Here is a 10,824-nt window from a genome sequence, read left to right on the forward strand (position 1 = left end):
AACGAGAGGGTAAGCAAAGCTTAGTGAATGCAATAATTATACGAATACATATATAATTATACCTACTTACATACACTTACACAAACCACAAACATGCTAGCAACACAATTAGCTTATCGTCCCATTAACAAGCTATAATCTCCAATACCACAAGCTAGCAACAACTGCATAATAATATAACTCGAAATGATATAATATGCTTACAACACAAGTAACCATGGTCGACCAATAGTACAAGGGAACGGCGCTCGCGAAAACGCCATCGGTGTTCATAACATCCATTAGGGCACTTAACACCTCGCACCACTAACCCCTAGGGTGGCACCTTAACACCTCGGCACATCACCCCGAGTGGCATCTTAACACCTCGATGCAACACTCATTATTTTACGGAGTGGTGTCTTAACACCTCGACACTACACTCCTAGGTGGCATCTTAACACCTCGATGCTACACCCGAGTGGCATCTTAACACCTCGATGCTACACCCTTCACGTGAAACGTGGTGTCTTAACACCTCGACACTACACCTTTCACGCTACAACAAATAGATACATTATATACATACGCATATAATTATTCCACTCACCTTAACAATTAGATGACGATTTCAACCTCCACAAGCTTCAAAGCAAAGTACCTAATATAATAAGTACTTGATCAACACACAAGCTAAGTGGACTCAATACTAACACTTACACATGAGCATTTAATGACTTAATGTATTAAATCGCCCATTTATACCAAAACCGCCCAATTAAAGTCAAGACCACAACTAATCACTTTAAAGCTAGTGATTAAGGTCCAACAACACCAACTAATACATAATTAGGGTAATTCATACCCATCTTTCCAAACTAGGTCAATTTATTACCCAAATAACCATTTTAAGACAACACACCCATTTCGGGTCATCCACTAACTAACCAACACCCATTTACTAAATAACTAGGTGTGTTAGCAATTAACTCACCAATTAGGGTTCATAAACATCATTTAATACTTTGAAACCCTAGACTAGTCACCAATTAGTATTCAAGACTCAATTTTACCCAAGAACACCCAAAATCACCAATAATGGGTGTTGTGTTCATCATTTACTCAAACCCTAACCCTTACACTAAATCAAAGTAAGGAAAATAAAATTAGAACATACCACAACGAAGCTAGAGATAAGATGAACGACTTTAATGCTTGAACTTTAACCCAAAACAAGCTCCTTCCTTTTGGATTTAAGCCTTCTCTCTCAAAAATCACAATCTCTCTCTAGAATTAAAGTTAAAGTGATAAGGTTGTTGATAATGGAGTAAGGTGCTCCCCAAACTGACCTATCTGTCTTTAACCCATCCATAAGTGAATTTACCAAAATGCCCATCAAAATATCTGATTTAAAAAGCTGGAACCCGGCTACAGTAAGGGGTGCGCGGCGCGCTCCCTTTAGTGTGCGCGGCGCGCACTAGGCTCAGCTCACTCAGTGACTTCTGTTTAACTGCACAACATCACCCACACTCTATGTAACATAATTACACTGCTGTACAAACTGATTAGGGTCTTACAACTCTTCCCCACTTATTCGGATTGCGTCCTCGCAATCCAAGCCGCATGACAAGAGGGAAGATATACCAACACGAACTCTTCGGGCTCCCAAGTAAACTCGGAACCTATACTTCGACGCCATTGGACTTTAAAAGTCCTCACCTCTTTATTTCTCAATTTCTTAACCTTTTCATCGAGTATAGCAACCGGCTCCTCAACATACTCCAACTTGTTATTTAGCTCAATTTCGTCTAACGGCACCCATGATGAATCATCCGCAAAACACTTACGGAGATGGGAAACATGAAATGTATTATGAATCCCCGCAAGCTCTTAGGGTAATTCCAAACGATACGCAACTTCACCAACACGAGCTAAAACTTTAAAGGGACCAATAAACCGAGGAGCTAACTTTCCCCGTTTTCGAAATCGAATAATACCCTTCCATGGCGAAACCTTAAGCATCACCATATCGCCTTCTTGGAATTCGATCGTTCGTCTACGTTTGTCGGCATACGACTTTTGTCTAACTTGAGCCTTTCTCAAATGTTCCCGAATAATTTCAATCTTGTTATTCATCTCTAAAACCAAATCGGTACTCCCGATTTCTCTTTGACCCACTTCTCCCCAACAAATGGGAGTTCGACACCTCCTCCAGTAAAGCATCTCATAAGGTGGCATCCCGATACTAGTATGATAACTATTATTGTACGAGAATTCCACCAAAGTCAAATGCTCATCCCAACTACCACCGAAATCAATAATGCACGCCCGTAACATATCTTCCAAAGTTTGGTTCGTACGTTCGGTTTGACCGTCCGTTTGAGGATGATACGCCGTGCTCAACTTCAATTGTGTACCCATATCCTCATGAAACTTTTCCCAAAATCGAGATGTAAAACGGGTATCTCGATCCGAAATAATAGATATAGGAACTCGATGTCGAGCGACCACTTCCTTGATAAACAACTTAGCCAAGGTCTCCGACGATATCGCTTCTTTAATGGGAAGAAACAAAGCACTTTTCGTCAACCGGTCAACTATCACCCAAATCGTATCAAATTGGGTTCTCGCCGTCTTAGGTAACTTTGTTATGAAATCCATGGTAATGTGCTCCCATTTCCATTTCGGAATTTCTAACGGTTGCAATTTACCATACGGCCTTTGGTGTTCGGCTTTTACTTGCAAACACGTGACGCATTGCTCAACATACTTCACAACATCACACTTCATGCCCGGCCACCAATAATCTTCTTCAAGTCAAGATACATTTTCGTCGCGCCCGGATGAATGGAATATTTTGACTTATGTGCTTCATCAAGTAGCACTCATCGGTAATCACCCATCTTAGGCACCCACACCCTTCCTTGGAAAGACAACAAACCACGCGGACCCATAGTAATAAACTCCGATTGGCCCACGATTCGCTCCGTATGCTTGTTGTGTACATAAGCCTCTATTTGAATCTCACCAAGCTTTTCAAGAAAATCGTTGGTAATAATCAAATGTAACGATCCAACTCGTATCGCCGGATGTTGACTCTTTCGAATCAACGCATCCGCGACCACATTCACCTTACCCAGATGATAAAGTATTTTACAATCGTAGTCTTTCACCACATCCATCCACCTACGTTGGTGATAATTCAAATCTCGTTGATTAAAGAGATGTTTCAAACTCTTATGATCCGAATAAATCGTACACTTGACACCATACAAGTAATGGCGCCAAATTTTCAACGCATGCACAACCGCCGCCAACTCAAGATCATGAGTCGGATACCTCGTTTCATGTTCCTTTAATTGTCGAGAGGCATAAGCGATGACTTTACCTCTTTGCATTAGAACACACCCGAGACCATTTAAGGAAGCATCACAATAAACCACCATGTTTTCAACACCTTCCGGTAACACTAACACCGGAGCTTGACACAACTTCTCTTTTAACAATTGAAAAGCAATTTCTTGCTCGTTCTCCCAAACAACCCTCGCATTCTTCATTGTCAATTTTGTCAACGAAGAAGCGATCTTAGAAAAATCGTGGATAAACCGACGATAATAACCGGCCAATCCGAGAAAACTTCGGATTTTCGTAGGCGTAGTCGGTCGTCCCCAACTCTTCACCGTCTCGATCTTCCCCGGATCTACTTGAATACCGTTTTCGTTCACAATATGACCAAGGAATTGAACTTCCCTTAGCCAAAATTCACATTTGGAGAACTTTGCATACAACTTCTCCTTTCGTAGCGTCTTCAATACTTTACGCAAATGATGTTCATGTTCGTTCATACTTTTCGAGGAGACTAGTATGTCGTCAATGAACACTATTACCGACTTGTCCAACATAGGTTGGCACACTCGGTTCATAAGATCCATGAATGCCGCCGGTGCATTCGTAAGACCAAAGGGCATAACTACAAACTCATAATGCCCGTAACACGTTCGAAAAGCCGTTTTCTCTATGTCTTCCTCACGGACCCGCATTTGGTGATAGCCGGACCGTAGGTCGATCTTAGAGAAATACGTTGCACCTTGAAGTTGATCAAATAAATCGTCAATCTTAGGTAATGGATAACGATTCTTGATCGTCACTTTATTCAACTCATGGTAATCAATGCACATACGCATACTACCATCTTTCTTCTTCACAAATAACACCGGAGCGCCCCATGGCGAAGCACTCGGTCGAATAAAACCCTTCTCGAGCAACTCTTGGGTTTGATTTAACAACTCTTGCATTTCCGTTGGTGCTAAACGATAAGGAGTTTTAGCAATGGGAGTAGCTCCCGGAACCAACTCAATACGAAACTCAACTTGTCTTTCCACCGGAACACCCGGTAATTCGTCCGAAAAAACGTCTTCGAATTCACTAACAACCGGAATTTCACGAATAGGTGGTGGCTCATTACGAGTATCAACAACATGAGCAAGGAAAGCCATGCCACCACTAACAACAAAACGACGTGCCCGTGCAAAAGTGCATATCGTCACCGGTCTCCTTCGCTTATCACCATGAATAATTAACTCTCCCCCACTTAGGGTCTTCACACGAATAAACTTATCATGGCATGCAATATCGACTCTATAACGATCGAGCCAATCCATACCAACGACAATATCAAAGTCACCCAAGGTCATTGGAATAAGATCAATTTTAAAGGTTTCGGCACCAAAAACAACATCACAATTTTCACACACATCAACCACTAGCACCGTCTTGCCGTCCGCTATTTCGACTTCTATCGGACGACTTAACTTAGCTAACGGTCTATTAAGTTTAGGCACAAATTTAGGAGACACAAACGACAAATTTGCACCGCTATCGAAAAGAATCCTCGCCGGATTAGAATTAACCATGAAAGTACCTGAGACAACTTCGTTCGATTGTTTGGCTTCATCATTAGACATCAAGTAGTTGCGACCCCTAGCTGTACCCGCCGCCTTCTCTAACCGCTTCACATTGTCGTTTCGCAAGTCGGGACACTCCGGCTTCTTATGCCCTTCTTTGCCGCAATTAAAACAAGTGACTTTGTTTCCGGAAGATGGTTTCGGACACTCACGAGCCATATGACCCGGTTGCCCACAATTGTAGCACGTATAAGAAAACCCACCGGTAGTGCCCTTCTTTGCACTATTGACACTTTCGGGCCCCCTCTTGCTCTTGCTCTTCTTGCTTGAGGCGTTAGAGTAACTAAAACCTTCAAACTTTCTTTTGGAAAACATGAAATCACTCTTTCTTGGAACCTCCGGCTCAAAACCCCGAGCCAACTCGAACAATTCATTAAAAGACTTAGCCATACCCCGACTAATCCTCCCCTTGTACTCATCATTCAAAGTACGGTAGAAATCCTTCATGAGCTTATGATCATCACCAACATATTCCGGGCAAAAATGAGTCTTTGCCAAGAATGTAGACTTGAGGGTAACCAAATCCATGGAACCTTGTTGCAAATGGTGCAACTCGTCCCGGATTCTATCGAGGTCGGAAGAAGTTCGGTATTCTTTGAAAAACTCTTTCTTGAAGTCTTCCCAAGTCAAACCCATACATTGTTCTTCACCATACAAGTTGATTTTATCGTCCCACCACAACTTAGCTTCTTCGCGTAACATGCTAGAACCATACCTCGTCTTCTTTTCGGGAGGACATTCCGCGGTACGGAAAGCTCCCTCAATATCGGAGATCCAACATGTACTTTTTAAAGGATCCCGCACCCCATTAAACATTGGGGGTTGAGCATCCTTGAAGTTCTTGTAGTGGAAGTCCCGCCTTCCTTCGCCTCCTTCACCGCAAGGATAGATATTCCTAGCGTCAAGGGCCTCTTCGATAGTGGCCTTCATTCGTTCATTAATTAGATCGGTTATTTGCTCATCAACCGAATCTTGAAAGACCTTTCGAACGTCCGTAAGAAAATCCGCTTTTAACTTTTTAAAGACGGCCTCAACCTTGTCCGAAAACTCGGCGTCCTCGCTTGTACTTCCGTTATCATGATCGGGACCGTTTCTCGTCTTCATTCTATAAAACGAAATAGGTTAAACCACAAAAACGAAAGGACAATTACATGTGTATATACATATATGCCACACTACTCCATCTCGCTCAACAATCGTCGTACATTGCTTGTTTAACACGATTTGCGCTCGTAACAATGGTAGCTAGTACAACGCCTATCTCGCTTGATGATTGCTAAACACAACACAAATAAATAGCGCATGATTAGTTCACATAAACCTATGCACTAACCATCCCGATCCGACCTAAAGTCCTACAAGTCCCGCATAACGCACACACAAAAAGTCTAAGTCTAGGCGCCTATCTCAAGTCACCTAAATCCCTTAGACCATGCTCTGATACCACTTGTAACAACCCAACCCGTTAACCAACCAAAAACGCGGAATAAAAAAAAATTAAAACTGATCTGGAGGGTGCGCGGCGCGCACCACTGCCTGTGCGCGGCGCGCACAAGGCCTGAGACAGTTCTGATCAAAATGTCCATTTTTCGCTAAAAGATCTTCGACTTCCTGACACTTTTAGACCGAACGCTTTTCACAACAAACTTATATATGTAAAACTAACACGAATCAAACATAAAAATGATGTTTTACAAGCGGGGCCCACACGACCCAAAATACAAGTTTAATACAAGTTTAGAGTTTCGACCACCAAAAAGTTTAAGTTCCAAACTACACAATGAGCATGGCGTTTGGGATTAAACTACCCAACTACCGGTCAAACTCCAAGAGCTACTAAAGCCAAAAGCGTCCCCTAGTATCAAGCGGGATCTCTAGTCCAATACGATGCCCTTACCCTTGTCCAAAACTGAACCTATAAAATGGTAAACAACGAGAGGGTAAGCAAAGCTTAGTGAATGCAATAATTATACGAATACATATATAATTATACCTACTTGCATACACTTACACAAACCGCAAACATGCTAGCAACACAATTAGCTTATCGTCACATTAACAAGCTATAATCTCCAATACCACAAGCTAGCAACAACCGCATAATAATATAACTCGAAATGATATAATATGCTTACAACACAAGTAACCATGGTCGACCAATAGTACAAGGGAACGGCGCTTGCGAAAACGCCATCGGTGTTCATAACATCCATTAGGGCACTTAACACCTCGCACCACTAACCCCTAGGGTGGCACCTTAACACCTCGGCACATCACCCCGAGTGGCATCTTAACACCTCGATGCAACACTCATTATTTTACGGAGTGGTGTCTTAACACCTCGACACTACACTCCTAGGTGGCATCTTAACACCTCGATGCTACACCCGAGTGGCATCTTAACACCTCGATGCTACACCCTTCACGTGAAACGTGGTGTCTTAACACCTCGACACTACACCTTTCACGCTATAACAAATAGATACATTATATACATACGCATATAATTATTCTACTCACCTTAATAATTAGATGACGATTTCAACCTCCACAAGCTTCAAAGCAAAGTACCTAATATAATAAGTACTTGATCAACACACAAGCTAAGTGAACTCAATACTAACACTTACACATGAGCATTTAATGACTTAATGTATTAAATCACCCATTTATACCAAAACCGCCCAATTAAAGTCAAGACCACCACTAATCACTTTAAAGCTAGTGATTAAGGTCCAACAACACCAACTAATACATAATTAGGGTAATTCATACCCATCTTTCCAAACTAGGTCAATTTATTACCCAAATAACCATTTTAAGACAACACACCCATTTCGGGTCATCCACTAACTAACCAACACCCATTTACTAAATAACTAGGTGTGTTAGCAATTAACTCACCAATTAGGGTTCATAAACATCATTTAATACTTTGAAACCCTAGACTAGTCACCAATTAGTATTCAAGACTCAATTTTACCCAAGAACACCCAAAATCACCAATAATGGGTGTTGTGTTCATCATTTACTCAAACCCTAACCCTTACACTAAATCAAAGTAAGGAAAATAAAATTAGAACATACCACAACGAAGCTAGAGATAAGATGAACGACTTTAATGCTTGAACTTTAACCCAAAACAAGCTCCTTCCTTTTGGATTTAAGCCTTCTCTCTCAAAAATCACAATCTCTCTCTAGAATTAAAGTTAAAGTGACTTCTGTTTAACTGCACAACATCACCCACACTCTATGTAACATAATTACACTGCTGTACAAACTGATTAGGGTCTTACATAAGTGTTAAATGGTGTTTTTAGTCACTAATGCACTTGTAATTGAAGGAAGAATTGTAAATGGGTCATGTTTGACTAAAATTGTAAGTTTAAGTATTAAAGTGGGTCAAAAGAGTAATGTTGACCTAGTTTGGGCGAAATGGGTATGAATTACCCTAAGTTTGCGTTAGTTAATGTTTGTAGACTTTAAATCACTAGCTTTAGTGATTTAATATGTGTCTTAGCCATTTATGGGCGGTTTTGGTGTAGTTGAGTCATTTAATGCAAAACGGGTCATTAAATGCTCAAGTGAAAGTAATATGGCTAGTTCCACTAGTTTGTGTATTGAAAGTGTACTAAATGTATTAGGTACATTGCTTTGAAGTTCGGAAGTGCATAATCATCATCCTTGTGTCAAGGTGAGTGGAATAATTATGTTTGTACGTATATAATGTATTTATTCGTGTTGTATGAATGTGGCATTGTCGCGGTGTTCAAGACACCACATTCTACGTAACGAGTAGTATTGTCGCGGTGTTCAAGACACTACTCATTGTTTGATTGACATGTGGTATTGTCGCAGTGTTTAAGACACCACATTGTCAAGGGAGTGGATGCCGCGGTGTTCAAGGCACCACTCATTGTTTGGATTGACATGTGGAATCGTCGCGGTGTTCAAGACACCACATTGTCATGGGGGTGAGTTAGTTGCGGTGTTCAAGACATCACCCGGGGGATTAGTGATTACGCGGTGTTTAAGTAACACCAATGGATGTTATGAACTCCGACGGTCTTTTACGAGTACCGTTCCCATGTACGATTGGTTAACCATGGTTGTGTGAATTCGTATCTAGCATAATTGAATTGTGAACTACATGCTATTATTGTTGCTAGCTTCTTGTGAATTGTGGATAGTAGTTTATGCATAATGTTTGCATAGTTATCGAATTGCTAGCTTGTATGCGGTATGGTAAGTGATTGCAAGTAAGTAGGTTATATATGAACATGTATAATGTAATTGTTGCATTCACTAAGCGTTAGCTTACCCCTCTCGTTGTTTATCTTTTTAGATGCAGATGCGGATAGGGGAAAAGGGGTTGTTGGACACTAGGTGTCCTTTGATGATGTTTCGTTGGAGCTTTTGGAAGTTGGCCTAACGTTTTGGGTAGTTTAGTCCCAAACCATGCTCGAAGTGTCGTTTGGATTATAAACTATCATTTGTAGTGGGTCGAACTTGTATTAAACTTAATTAATGGCCTTCGTGTCTTGTAAACATTTAAATTGTGGTACGTTTTAAATGGAACTTGTGGAATGGTTTACATATTTAATTGGCGCGCAAATGTGTATTATAAAAAAAAATTATCGTATGGAATACGGGTTGGGTTGTTTCAAGTGGTATCAGAGCATGGTCTAAGGGATTTAGGCAACTTGAGATAGGTGCCTAGACTTAGACTTTATTGTGTATGCGCTTTATGCGGGACTTGTAGGACTTCGGGTCGGACCGGGGAATTTTTAGTGCATAGGTTTATATGAACTAACCTTGCGCTATTTGTTTTGTGATGTATTTGAAATCCATCAAGCGAAATAGACGATGTACTAGCAAGTTAATACGAGATGCTCGCGTAGCAATGACTAGCTACCATTGTTACGGGTGCAAATCGTGTCAAACGAGCGATGTACGACGATTGTTAAGCAAGGTGGAGCGGTATGATGAATATGTGTATATGTGCGTGTCATGTCTTTTCATTCGTTGTTTAACCTCTCTCCTTTTATAGAATGAAGATGAGAAATGGACACGACACCGATAATGGGGGCACGAGCGAGGACCCCGAGTTCACGGCCAAGGTAGAGGCCATCTTTAAACGTCAAAAAGCGGAGTTTCTCGAAGACGTTAAGAAAATATTTCTTGATACGATTGACGAGCAACTAGTCAATGTAGTAAAGGATCAAGTTAAGGCCGTTCTTCACGAAGATAATGTGGGAAGACGGGACTTTTTCTATAAGAACTTCAAGGATTCTCAACCTCCCACCTTTGAAGGTGAAAGGGATCCTCTTAAGAGTGCCCGATGGATCTCCGATATGGAGGGGGCTTTCCGTACTTGTGAATGTCCTCTCAATAAGAAGACAAGGTACGGGTGTAGTATGTTGAGGGACGACGCTAAATTGTGGTGGGACGCGAAGATCCAACTTTATGGCGAAGAACAATGCATGGAATTCACTTGGGATGAATTCAAGAAAGAGTTTTACGATGAATACCGAACTCCGGCCGATCTTACTAGGGTTAAGGACGAGTTACGTTCCTTGAGGCAAGGGTCGATGGATTTGAACACTCTCAAATCCATGTTTTTGTCCAAGACCCAATTTTACCCGGAGTATGTCGGGAATGATAAAATGTTGAAAGAATATTTCTATCAAATCTTGAATGATAGTTATCAAGAAAAGATAAGTGTGAACGTGGTGAAGAGTTTCGATGAGTTGTTTAATATGGCCAAAGGTTTTGAGGCGCTCGTGTTAAGAAAGAGTGGCTTTACTTTTGGCAAGAGGAAGTTCGAAGCTACAAGTCATTCAAACAAGAAGAGTAAGGGTGCAACCGAGAGTGTCGGTAG

Source organism: Rutidosis leptorrhynchoides, chromosome 3, assembly GCF_046630445.1.
Source record: "Rutidosis leptorrhynchoides isolate AG116_Rl617_1_P2 chromosome 3, CSIRO_AGI_Rlap_v1, whole genome shotgun sequence".
NCBI lineage: Eukaryota > Viridiplantae > Streptophyta > Magnoliopsida > Asterales > Asteraceae > Rutidosis > Rutidosis leptorrhynchoides.